The 13,386-nt window shown below is 55.5% G+C and overlaps 1 protein-coding gene across 11 annotated transcripts in view; it reads left to right on the top strand.

The window, feature by feature from the left end:
* Positions 1-13,386, top strand: part of CAMTA1 (calmodulin binding transcription activator 1) — a 683,296-nt gene that overhangs the window by 623,219 nt on the left and 46,691 nt on the right. Inside the window, exon 1 of one of the 11 annotated variants that reach the window (XM_059691400.1) lies at positions 6,591-6,688. The exons of 9 other annotated variants lie outside the window; for them this stretch is intronic. The gene's annotated coding sequence lies outside the window, so the exon portion shown is untranslated. Of the gene's footprint in view, positions 1-6,590; positions 6,689-7,210; positions 7,414-13,386 lie in introns of those variants that run through there. One more of the 11 variants, XM_059691399.1, reaches the window with a different exon arrangement.

Raw genomic sequence — 13,386 nt, 5'->3', positions numbered from 1 at the left:
CGCGACCTCTCCAACGGCTCTCGGGGTTTCCTGCCTCGTGGAGAGGCCACCGACAGCCCCGTGGGCCCCTTGATGCTCTCAGACCCCAGTGCCGGCGCTTCCTGAGTTCCTCTCCAGCGGGCTCCAGGGGGGCTTGGGCCCTGACTTGGCAAGAGGGGCCTCGAACCAGAGCCATGGAGGCTCCTGAGTTCTGCACATGAGGGTCTGGGAGCCCCTAGCCAGGCAGAGGTGTGTGGACATGGGGGAGCCGCGCTTAGAAGAAGGTGCTAATCTCAGTCAGCTCTGGCGGCCACCACAAAATGCCACCGACCAGGCAGCTCAGACAACAGGCATTCATTCCTCACAGTTCAGGAGGCTGGAAGTTCAAGATCAAGGTGTTGGCAGGTTTGGTTTTTCTTGAGGGCTCTCTCCTTGGCTTGCAGACAGCCACCTTCTCACCGTGTCCTCACATGGTCTTTCGTGTGTGTGTGTGTGTGTGTGTGTGTGTGTGTGTGTGTATGTGTATGTGCACTTGCATGCACCATGTGCATGCACAACCCTGGTGTTCCTCTGTGTCTACATGTCCTCTTCTTACCAGGACACCAGTCAGCTTGGGTTAGGACCCACCCTCCCGCCTCATATGCATCTCCTCTTTACAAGCCCCATCTCCCGATACATTCCGAGGTGCTGGGAGTCAGGGCTTCAGCATAGGGGTTTGGGTAAGACATCATCCAGCCTATCACAGAGCTGTTCTCGAAAAGTGAGGCGTCCTGCCTGAGGGGCCCTCATCACTATTGTGAGGGCTTTCCCAAGGCCCAGCCTGCCCTCCGAGACTCCATGGGGGGGAGCCGGAAACTCAGACACCCAGCCTGGGGCTTCCGCGGCAGTTTTGCTGGCTCTGTCGGCCCAGGTGTGGACTAAGTCACCTCGCCCTATGGTGTAGCTAAGATGAGGTGCTAACACCTTCTGGGCCCCAAGCGGTGAGATCCACAGATACCTCACTGGGACGTGATGCAGCCAGTGAAACGCCAGTGCCATGCCCCCCATGTTTCCAGATGTTTCCATCCCCGTTTCACTGAGGAGGAACCTGAGTCTCAGAGGCCAGGTGACTTGTCCTGTGTCACAGGGCTAGGGAGTCACTCTCAGGGCCGTCAGACGCCGAAGCCCACTGGGTGTGTTATGGCCAAGCAGGACCACTTCCTGGGAGGTTGGGCTGCCCACCTGTGACCCCGCTGCCCCTGAGAGCAGGGCCTCCTGTGCAGAGACTGGCCTGTATTCTGTCGTCCGGCGCAGCGGTCGCCAACCGGTGGTCTGCGGAGCACTGGTGGCGCGTGAGGTCCGAAAGGTTGGCGACTGCTGGTCTCGCGTGCATGCAGACCGGGGGCAGCAAAGGGGTGACTGGGCCTGTGTGAGCCACTAGGGAGAATGAGGGCACGATGTTTTCACCCAACTCCTTCCAATTCTCTTTCTGCATCGTGTCCCTCAGAGAGTTCCCCACGTTCTCAGCCGGTGGTCCAACGCATCTCTTCCTTCCCGCACGTCAGAGCTGGCAGCTGCCCCAGGCAGCACCAATCATGCCCGCCCGCTTTGCCCTGGTAGCGAACACCTTTCCTCCCACGGCCCCCACACCACTGACCCCTCCGTCACCAGCCACCCCCGAGCTTAGTGGCTCAAAGTGACAGGTCTGCGCTCGTTTCTTGAGCTGCGGGTTGGGTGGGCTGTTCGTCTGCTGGTTCCGCCTGGGCTCACGCGTGCAGCCGCATGCACAGGACGGGTCATCTCAAATGCAGAGTCCCTGCAGCCGGAGCACAGGGCGCTTGCTGTGTCAGGTCACGCTGCACATGCCCAGGACCACATCAGCACGGCCTCAGACCTCATTCACAGAGGAGGAAACTGAGGCACAGGAAGGGAAAGAAGCTGGCCCCCCAGGTAGTTAGTGTAGAGCCCAGGCCTGGGCCCTTCAAGGTCTATCCATGTTGGTGCATCTATCGGTTCATTGCATTTTATTGCCAAGGAAATGTCCATCTGGACGGACATATGTGTTCATTTCTCGCAGGCACATGCCTAGGAGGGGTCTTATGGTAACTCTATGAGTAACCCTTGGTACGCCATAAGCATCTATAGACGTAATTAAATTCAAAAGATCGTGGCGTGTGGGTATGGTTTCCGTGTCGGACACGTGGCAGTTAACTGGTTAACCTTTTGAGGAACTGACAGACTATTTTACATTCCCACCGGCAGGGTGTGAGGGTTTCGATTGCTCTACGTCCTTGTCAGCATTTGTTGTTGTCGGTCTTTTTTATTAGCCATCCCAGTGGGTGTCAAGTGGTGTCTCCCTGTGTTTTGACTTGCATTTCCCCATTGATAATGACGTTGAGTATGTTCTCACGTGCTTATGGACTATTTGTATGTCTTCCTTGGAGAAATGTCTCTTTAGATCCTTTGTCCATTCTTTTAAAAAAGGGGGTTATTTGCCTTTTTACTTTTGAGCTGTAAAAATTCTTTTTATATTCTAGATACATGTCCCTTATCAGATATACTAGAGGCCCAGTGCAAGGATTCATGCACCAGTGGGAGCCCTCAGCCTGGCCTGTGGGGATCGGGCTGAAACTGGCCCAGTGCAAGAATTTGTGCACCGGGCCTCTAGTATGCATATAAGATCTTTGGTTAATCTCTTCCCTTCCCTCTGAGATCCATCAGTCTGTTCCATGTTTCCATGCCTGTGCATTGAGCATCTGCCCCCTGGTGGTCAGTGCACATCATAGCTACCAGACGAAGGGTCGCTTAGGCTTTTATATATATACTAGAGGCCCATTGCACAAAGATTCTGGCTCTGTAGGCCTTCCTTCCCCTGGCTGCCAGCACCAGTTTTCCTCCGGCACCTGGGACCCAGGCCTTTGGTCGGGCCGCAGCGGCAAGGCTTGGCTTCTCAGTTGTGGCCGCAGCAGCAAGGCTAGGCTTCTCCGCTCCAGCTGCAGCGAGGCTTGGCTTCTCTGTTCCGGCTGCAGCGGATAAGCCAAGCCTCTTCAGTCTTCACTCAGCGCCTGCATATGCAAATTAGCCACCATATTTGTTGTGTTGATTTGCATACTCATCCTGATTGGCTGGTGGGCGTGGCAGAGTAACACCAATTTGCATATTTCTCTTTTATTAGTGTAGAATGATGATTTCCAAATATGTCCTCCCCTTCAGCGAGTGGTCTTTTTCACTTTCTTTGTGACATCCTTGGAATCAGCCTTAAATTTTGATGAAGTCCAATTTACAGTATCTGTTTTTTTCCTTGGTTTCTTGCTTTTGATGTAATATCTAAGAAACAGTTGTCAAATCTGAGGATAGGAAGAGTCACCTCTATGTTTTCTAAGAGTTGTGGGTTTTTTTTTTAGTTTCAGCTCTTACATTTATGTCTTTGATCTTTATATATGGTTTTTTATTGATTTTAAAGAGAGGAAGAGGGAGAAAAAGAGAGAGAGGGGGAAACATCAATCAGTTGCCTTCTGTAAGCACCCCGACTGGGGGGGGTCAAACCCGCAACCTAGGTATGTGCCCTGACCAGGAATTGAACCCACAACCTTTGGATGGACAGGTTAACGCTCCGACTAACCGAGCCACTCGGCCTGGGCTGATCTGTTTTAATTTTTATATGTGGTGTGAGGTAGGGCGTTGACTTCATTCTTGTGCTTGAGGATGGCCAGGTGTCCTGGCAGTGTTTGTTGAAAGGCTTGCTTTCTCCATTGAATTGCTTTGCCACCCTGACCTATAGTTGTTAAAAATGTGGTTTTTAAAAATGCATCTTGCACTTATCTTTAAAGTGTTATTTCCAGTGGGGAGAGTCCCATTTGATTTTTAATTGGAAGTTGACACATGCGGAAACATCTTTGATTTCTTCCGAGAGGAGAGGCCAGGTTCTGGTGCAGCCCAGTCTCAGTGGTTTCTCTCTCACTCTTGCCACAAGTTCAATGCCAGTTGGTAGTGGGGGCTCTACCCATCACTGTCACTTAGGGACCTGGCCCGGCAGAGTCGACATCTTTACAGAAACAAGCGTTCACCGTTGCTGGGATGGGGGTTGTGTGGCGGGCAGGTCACTGCTTCTGGAAATTGCCAGGCTGCTTTCTTAACCAAATGGTACCCGAATGACCCAGGAGTCTTCAGGGACTTGGAGAGCCATCATAGTAGGGACTTGAACCCCAGGTGTGCTGCTGACCATCTCTGTGTCTTTGGCCAAGTTATCTGACCGCTTGAGTTCTTCGTTTTGTCCTCTATACACTATCCAGCGTGCAGGAGAAAGGGCAGCAGCGTGTGAGTGGCTAGTGCAGGAGTGGGGAACCTTTTTGTTGCTAAGGGCCATTTGGATATTTATAACATCATTCTCAGGCCATACACAATTATCAACTTAACAGTTAGCCTGCTGCCCTAGCTGGTTTGGCTCAGTGGATAGAGCATCAGCCCACGGACTGAAGGGTCCCAGGTTTGATTCTGGTCAGGTACACGTATCTCAGTTGCAGGCTCGATCCCTGGCCCCTGTTAGGGCGTGCGCAGGATGCAACCAATCGATGTGTCCCTCTAACATCGATGTTTCTCTCTGTCTCTCCCCCTCCCTTCCATTCTCTCTAAAATATCAGTGGAAAAATACCCTCGGATGAGGATTAACAACAAAAAAATTAGCCTGCTCTATTTGGTCATTTAATTAACTCACCCCTAACAGCTTGGCAGGGCCAGACCAAACGATTTCTCTGGCTGTATAAGGCCCACGGGCGGGTATTCCCAACCCTGGTCTAGCCTAACAGCAGGTGGATAGCAGGCATCCGACATTCTTCTTCCTCCCCTGCCACAGGATCCACACCTGCTTGGTTCATCGTGAGGCCCTCCGCAGAGAGGAAGGGAGAGGGAGGGATAGAAACATCAAACGATGAGAGAGAATCACTGATTGGCTGCCTCCTGCACACCCCACACTGGGGATTGAGCCTGCAACCCAGGCACGTGCTCTGGGCAGGAATTGAACCGTGATCTCCTGGTTCATAGATCGATGCTCAACCACTGAGCCACGCCGGCTGGGTTTCTTTTTCTCTATTTCAAAAAATGACCCAGGCATCCTCAAAGCCCCATAAAATGCAGTGTAATGATTTGCTGGAATGACGGGCATGCCTTACCCTGTCATTTCCTACCCTGAGAAAAGGAACATGAACACCCCCAAGAGCAGACAACCTGTGGGCCTTGGTTCTGGCATGCTGTCCCAGCTGAGCCGGCTCAGACACCCAGCCCGCCCCACCCAGCTTTGTATGCATGGGCCTCCGTCCAAGACAGAGATGCGGCGGGGGAATCAGTGTGGGACCATCCGGGAGGGAACGGCCCCACCCAAGCAACAGGCAGGGGACGTGCCTTCTGCAAGCAGGAGAATCGAACTGTGCATGTAGGCGGCTTGTGTCCAGAGCCCTTGCCATCGACTACAACCCTTGCGTTGCTGCCCCGGAAACAAATAGACCCCCTTTACGAATGCATTTTTAACAGAGCTCCCAGGACAGGTCTGCTCAGAGTCCGGGAAAGCCGGGAGGTGGGGCGAGGTGCGTTTGGAGTCAGGCCTTAAGGAATGGAAAGGAGTGTGGCTAACAGAAAGGGGAGAAGGTACATAAGCAGAGTTGGGACGTGCATGGGGTCCTTTGCCGTGAGAGGGGGAGGCAGAGGGGGCAGGAATATGAGGACTTGATGGAGCAGGACTGTGACTATGTTCCGTGTTCTGACTTCGCCGGGGCTGCTGAGGGACTTCCTGAGGTTTAGAATCGGTGGTCAGCCCCCAACAGCGAGAACTGGCAGGGCCTGGCTCAGAGGTGTGGCGCAGGCTGGGACCCTGCCTGGGTCCTTGGCTTGGCCTCTAACGGTTCCATTTTGGCTGCACAGGCTTAAGCGCTATGCAAAATCCTGTGGTTGTTTGTGTGTGTGTGTTTGGGTCAGAATAAAGAGACGCTGTCCCCATCGTTTGAGAGTCTTTTTAACCCAGATGGCAGAAAGGAGACACAATCAATTTTAAAGATAACGGACAATATGAAGGGGAAAGATGACCTCATCACAAGCCTGCATAGGTCAACGGCTCTGTGTGCGTGGCCAGCGTGTAGGGTGGGGGCTTTGAATAGCATCGGGGAACAGATTTTATCCCGTAAACAGAAGGGAGGGGGTGGTGTCCACGCGGGGTGCCTGGAGAGGCTGCTGGGAGATGCTGAGCTTTAATGGAGAGGTGTGACTTGGGCGTGGGCTGGAGGCTGGAGGCGGGAGACCAGGGCGAGAGGCTATTCTGCAGAAGCGGCCGGGTGGGAAAGCTGACACACGTGAACTTGGGGACACCGGGGCTAGACCAGAGGAGCGGGCCAGGCCCTGCGACTCCAGCTAAGGCGCTCAGAGCCGCGACCTGAGCACTGGGTGCTCCCGAAATCCCCGGGGGCCGCTGTTCTCCTTCACTGTGCAGACCTTCTCGGCCCCACCTTGACCAACGCCCAGGGCCCCTTCGCACTCGGGACCCGGACCCGCCCACTGCTCTCGCCTCCTCCCGGGCTCCTCCGCCTTCGGCTGCGTAGCCGCGCCCTGCGCCCCTCCTTCCCGCCCAGCCTTCCCGCTCCCCCGCTCGCGGCTCGGCCTGCGCAGTGCCCGCTCCTCCCGCGGCTGCATTGCAGACGCTGCCGCCGCAGGGTGCGCCAGGGCCGCGTCGGAAGCCCGAGCCCAGGTACGCGAGGGCCACGGGGCGCGGGGCTCCCACGCAGACCCGACGGCGCCGCGGGGCCAGGAGTCCACCGTCCGGGCGTGGGCGGCTCCGGGGGAGAGAACACGCAGCCCGTGCGCCCCTGCCTCGTGGCGCGGATCCCCGAGGAGGCCTCCTGGGGCCATGAGCCCGAGTGCTGCCGTCGAGCTCGTACCTTCCCTGCCCTCGAGCGGACCGCGGCCGCCCCCGCTGGCGGGGCTCCCGGAATCTGGGCGGGGGTCCAGGCGGGGCCGTCGCGAGGGGTCGTGTCCCGCCCGGACCTCGCCTGCAGGCTCCGGGCCGCGGGGACGCGCTCCGCCCGCACCCTCCGGCCGGGCCCCCGCCGTCCAGCGCGGCGCCGCGCGGCTCGGGCGCAGTTCCGGCGCAGTCCCCGCGCCCGGCGGCTCCGCGCCCCACACCTGCCTCTGCCCGGCTCCCGGTGACGTCGCGCCCGCGGATTGGCGCGCGGGCGGGGCCGGGGCCGGTGAGCTCACCGCCGCGCCCCGCCATTGGCCGGGGCGGCGCACTCGGGCTGTGGCGGGGAGACGGCGGTACCCGGAGCCGAGTCTTTGCAGCCGCGGCGTGTGGAGCCGAGCGGGTCGGGCCGGGCTGTGGTGGGGACCGGGCCGGGCGGGGCCGCGCGGGAGGAGGAGGCAGACCCGGCGGCGAGGCGGCAGCGCTGCGAGCGGCGGTCGTACTCCCCGAGTCCAGTGAGTGCGCGGCGGCGGGGAGTCGGCCAGGCGCGTGCGATCGAGGGCGGCGGCCGGCGGGGGCGCGCGGGGGCGGGGCCGGGGGGGCGCGCGCCGCGCCCGGGGCGTGGGGAGCACGCGTGCTCGCGGTGGGGGGCGCGGATGTTTACACTGGGGGAGCGGGTGTGAGCGTGTGTGCAGGAGGGGGGTCTGGAAGGTGAGGGGCGCGAGTGTTTACGCGGGGGGGGGGGAGCGAGCAGTGTGTTTTGACGCGTGAGTGCGCGTGGGGACCTGCGTGTGTTGACAGGGCGTGTGAGACTCAGGGAGGGGCATGGGTGAGTCTGCGGGGCGCTGGCGTGTTTTAGGAGCCGGTGTGCGACACGCGTGTTCGCGAAGCAGCGGGAGAGTGAGCGCGAGGGGCTGCGTGGGTTTTGAGGCGGGAGTGCCCGGGGCCGGCGTGTTTTGACGGGTGCGCGTCGTGTGTCTGCGGGAGAAGTGCGCGGAGTGGGTGTGAGGTCACGCGGACTTAGGGAGCGAGGCTGAGCGCGAGCGCGATTCTATGAGTGCGGGAGTGCGTGTGAGAACACGCGTGTGCGCGGGCAGCGGGAGCGGAGGTGAGTGGGGGGGCGGGCGCGCGGGCGGGGTGGGGCCGCCGGCTGGTGTTTGTCTGCGAGGCGCCGCCTGCGCGGCGGGCTTTTTGGATCCAGTGCTCCCTCCCGCTGCAGGGGACACGGGTGGGCGGGGGACACGGGCGGGGAGGGGACAGGTGCCGGCAGGCAGGACAGGGAGAGGGGCGAGGACAGGTGCCCCTTGGGCAGGGCGCTGGGAGAGGGGTGGGGATAGGTGCCCCTCGGCGGGGCTTCGGGCGGGGTGGGGGGGGGGGGGCGGGCCAGAACAGGCGCTCCCTTGGTGGGGGCTTGCGTGCTGGGAGATCCCAGAAGGGCCGAGACAGGTGACCCCTTGGCCCAGCGAGGTGAGAGAGGCCGCTGGGCGCCTCTGCAGGCCCCAGTTTGGTTTCGGGGGGCTGCCTCTCCGAGCAGGCCAGTGGACTGAATGAATCTTATGAATCCGTGTGTGGAACTCCGCAGGGAAGTTGGTTGAGTTCAGGGGCTGAAGGTCCGGAAGAGCTTGCTGAGAGCTTCGCTACAGGCAGACCCGGGGCTGAGTGGAGGGGCCTGGACCCTCGCTTCCACCAGGCAAGCTCAGGCGGCTGGAAGGGGGCTTACAGGGTCTCGTGATTTGGTTTCCTAGCTGTTGCGCGACGTTAGAGGCAGCCCTGCTAGTGATGTTCAACGTTTGAGGCTGAATTTCCAAGGATTTCTATGGGCGTCAAAACGACTTTATCTACAAACGAAGCAGCAAAATAAATGTCTGAAACTATAATACTCTTGCAAATGATCTTGAGCAGTTGCTTCAGGGAATGATAACAGTTTTAAACTCTTATATTTCCCCCACTCTGCTTGGGAGATTTCTCTTGGCCTGAAGTCTGGTTAGCAGAGCAGATGCAGTGAACAAGAGAGGGCTCTCAGATAATCACAGAAGAGCCTCTTGTCGTTGGTCAAATGCATTTTTTTTTTTTCACCAGTGAGGCCAAAACCCAAAACTTTAAATTTATGCTCCCAACATTTTGTCAGACGTGGAAAATATCTGGCTCTCTATAATGCAGTCCTTTCCTCTCGCCGTGGAAGGAATCTCTGTCCTATAGAGAAACTATAGCCTGGGAACTTGATAGAAATACACGGAGCAGTAGCCCTTTGCGTGGTGTGTGTTTATAGGAAAATATTTATTCTTTTAAGGTTAGAATTAGATGATGGTAAGTAAACTTACGTTTCTCTTTATTTTTGCATGTGATTTAGGGAGTAAAAATGTTTGATGTTCTAGAATATATAGCATTTACTTACAGGATATGCATCTTCCAAATAAATTTAGCTTAGTTACAAAAGCAAGCAGAGGGTGGCTGCGAATTCTGAAGGGACCTCGATTTGCTCACGCTGATTAATTATATTCCAAAGACTCTGAGAGGCGACACAGTATTTAATGCCGTCGTTAACAACAATATTGCATTACTTAAGGATGTGTATCGGTTCTTCTGCTTTCGGGGTAAACACAGACATTATTATTTCCTTCAGTCCTCTGTTCAGGACTGTGCTGGCCTTCCCGCCGTGACAGCAGCTGTCCCCACGCAGTGCGTTCACGGTGGGCTGTTCTGGAGAACACAGATACCGGGTGCGCCCGAGACATTCTCGCCTTCTATGAGGAAGAGTGAAGTTAAAGAATTGGTTGACGTTGAAAGTTTCCCGAGTGAAAGACGCGGAGCTTTTATTGATGGCTAAGAGTCACGCGCTCAGTTCACGCTCCCTTCCCTTCTGGCACACGGGAAATGGACATTTTGGGGACGTCGAGTGTCCTCTGGGGATGGTCCGAATTGTTCTCGTGTTTTGAGTGTTGTTGTCATGAACTTCTGGAGCTGCAGAGCTGTGTTTACAGGCTGCCTTTTCTTTTGTTTGTTTTATTTAATGTTTATAGAAAAATTGTAAATACATATACTTTAGACACAAATTTAGGTACTACCCAGAAAGGTCAAAAAAAGCCATTTTGGCCCTCGCCAGTTTGGCTCAGTGGATAGAGTGTCAGCCTGCGGACTGAAGGGTCCCAAGTTCGATTTTAGTCAAGGGCACATGCCCGGGTTGTGGGCTCGATCCCCAGTAGGGGGCGTGCAGGAGGCAGCCAATCAATGATTCTCTCTCATCATTGATGTTTTTATCTCTCTCCCTCTCCCTTTCTCTCTGAAATCAAAATATGTATAGTATATGTATTTATAAAAGGCCATTTTGTTAAAGGTGGCACACTTCTCTAGCCCGGGCAGTGATTTCTGGAAGTCCCCTGTTCTTCTTGGTGCATGTCCCCACCCCTTCCCCCAGCTGTCCAGCGTGTCTTCTCACAGTTAAAGGCCTCAGAGGGATTGAATGTTTGCTCCATTGATCTTTTCAATAGGAGACTGAGTGGTGCCAGGTCAGTATCGTTCAACATCAGCCACGGCCTCCTGTCAGAGTGCGGAGGCCCAGGCTTTGAGAGCTTACTTCACTTACCTGTTCTTTTGCCAAAAAGCTTTTGGCGTCCGCATGATACAAGTTGATTCATGTACACCTCAACTTCTTTTTCAAAAAGTGATTGAAGGGAGCTTCCAGAGACACATATTACACAGTGAAGCAAGATGAAGGGACGCAGTGAGGGTCCGGGACAGTGAGACGGAGGGACTGGTGAGGTTAGTCAACAGCATTCTTGCCCTAAAATCTTCCGCACTTCCTGGCAGCAGGCCGTGAGCGGGTTCCCAGCCTCCCTGCCGTGGTGGGAGCAGCGCTGGCTGTGGGCTTCGCTTTGCCTTCTGACACCTTCATACAGTGAGTTTTCCCATTTCCCATGTGCGTTCTGACAGCCAGTGGTTGGTTTTCAGTGATGACGGGGGAAGTCTGGATGAGACGCAGCGAATCACATTAAAGACCCCGTGCTAACGTGCGTCACACGGAACATTCAGGAGGTGCCCGGGAGCCTGCAGGGCAACACACCCGGGTGTCGTCCCCTCATCGGGGGGATGTGAGAGTTCGTGACCACGAGGGTCCTCGGGGACGGGCTTACCCCCTCCCCGGACGGACTGCCCTGAAGCCACAGGACCGCGTGTTCCTTCTGTTCTCTGACGGGCCTGGATGCGGGTTTGCACACGGCCGGCAGGCAGGGAGATGCCTTCACCACCAGGAGGTGACTGCTTGCCACCCCTAAGCGATACAGCACCGGGCGAGTGGCTTTATTTTTTTTATTTTTTATTTTTTTTAAATATATTTTATTGATTTTTTACAGAGAGGAAGGGAAAGGGATAGAGAGTTAGAAACATCGATGAGAGAGAAACATCGATCAGCTGCCTCCTGCACGCCCCCCACTGGGAATGTGCCCGCAACCAAGGTACATGCCCTTGACCGGAATCGAACCCGGGACCCTTCAGTCCGCAGGCCGCCGCTCTATCCACTGAGCCAAACCGGTCAGGGCGCGAGTGGCTTTTTTAAACGGGGGTGGAGGGAGACAAGGCCAGTCCAGTCCAGTCCGATGCTTCATTTTAGGGAACTTCCTCTCAGTGAAGCAGGAGGAAAGAGATGGCGTCCGGGAAAGTGACTCGGGGGGTAGTTTCGAAAGCACGTCATGGTCCCTATAATTTGCTTAATTTCATGTTGCCGTATACGCATTGACGGTAGATCATAACTTGAGACATGAGACGCATGGAGAGATCAGCCGGCACGTGTGAAGCGCCTCCTCTGCGTCGGCTGTCAAGCAAATGGTAATTAATGATGAAGCATGGACGTGAGGAGGTAAGATGTGGGCGGAGTGTAGCCAGGGCAGACGTTTGTAAGAGGTAAGCTGCTGGCGCTAAACTTACATAACATATTTGTAATGTGGGAAAAGATGGCAAGAAATGGGAATAAGTTTCTCCAAATATATTAACGTTTAGCCACTACCCATATTAGCCAGTTAATCTCTCTATTTTCTTTTCACTTTTCTTCTTCTACCTGACTTCACCCCCCTCCAAATCTGACCCCACTCTCTGAGCCAGCCTTCTCCTGCCCCCCAACTGCTCAGCATGAACCCATTGCTGTCTGGCTGCTTGCCCCGCCCCACACCCTGCTCTAAATTCTACCTCCTTAATCTCTGAGCCCAACTCAAATCTTACCTCCTTAATGAAGCCTTTTCCCTACCCCCCACCCCGCCCCCAGCTCCAGATTGGATTTTCAGCTCTTTGTGGGGGGGGGGGCACCTAAGCTGTACCCCCTACTGCTCCACCATAATGAAATTGGGGGGCGGGGGTGAGAGGGGAGTTTCATCAATGCTGTTAGTCAACAGAGAGATTGTACGTGTGGTGTTCCTCTTTGGATAGAGTGAGGAGAATGGAATGAATTTTTTCAAGCCTAACTCGCCTCTGATCCTCCTTTGTGCGTTCATTGCAGCCTTGTCTGTCGGTAATGTAGGCACAGACTGCGAAGGCTCTCCCATTGAGGTCAGTTCAAGGTCCCCGGGCGGCTTGGGTGAAGTGGTCTTGAAGTGGCCTGGAGCCTCGGCCTGAAACCGTGTGGACAGATAGCTGGGTGGCCACCTGAGTCATCTCTCCTGCTGTCCTAAGCCGGGCCCGGAACGTGCTGCCTGAGAATGTGTACGATAGCAGCTTTCTGCTTTCAGATCACACAGTAGGGTGAGCGCGAGGGTTTGTTCCAGCTCTGCCACTAACCCGGTGAGCACGCTCAGGTACATCGCCTTACATCTCTGCGTCTCAGCACCGCCCCTGTGTTCTTCCTTTTCATATGTTTTTATTGATTTCAGAGAGGATGGGAGAGGGAGGGAGAGAGAGAGAAACATCAGTGATGAGACAGAATCATGGATCAGTTGCCTCCTGCACACCCCACACTGGGGTTCGAGCCACAACCTGGGCATGTGCCCTAACCGGGAATCGAACCGTGACCTCCTGGTTCATAGGTCGATGCTCAGCCACTGAGCCCCACCCGCTTGGCCTTGCCCTGTTTTCTAAACCTGTCAGTAATGGTCCAGGAAACTCACTTAGAGGTCAGCACCAGCGTTGTTATAATCAAAGTGCGTTGCACACAGTGAGGGTCAGGGGGGATTGGGGAAGTTTTTGTCTCAAAGAATGAGTGTGTGTATGGAGCTCTATTTCTTTCTGTGGACCACAGTCGAGGGCTGGTGAAAGGCCCCGGCCAGAAAATTCCCACGTTCTCTTTATTATTTTATTATTTTTGTTCATCCTCACCTGAGGATATTTTTTTCTATTGATTTTTAGAGAAAGGGGGCGAGGGGGGGAGAGAGAGAGAGAGAGAGAGAGAGAGAGAGACATCAATGTGAGCGAGTCGCATTGATCAGTTGCCTCCCAAACATTCCCCGACTGGGACCAGGGATCCAGCCTTCAAACCAGGTACATGCCCTCCACCCCTGGGTGGGAAG

The sequence above is a fragment of the Myotis daubentonii genome, chromosome 3 (assembly GCF_963259705.1).
Source record: "Myotis daubentonii chromosome 3, mMyoDau2.1, whole genome shotgun sequence".
NCBI classification, from domain to species: Eukaryota; Metazoa; Chordata; class Mammalia; order Chiroptera; family Vespertilionidae; genus Myotis; species Myotis daubentonii.
The sequence above is the reverse complement of the archived record's forward strand: the minus strand, read 5'-3'. Positions and strand labels throughout refer to the sequence as shown.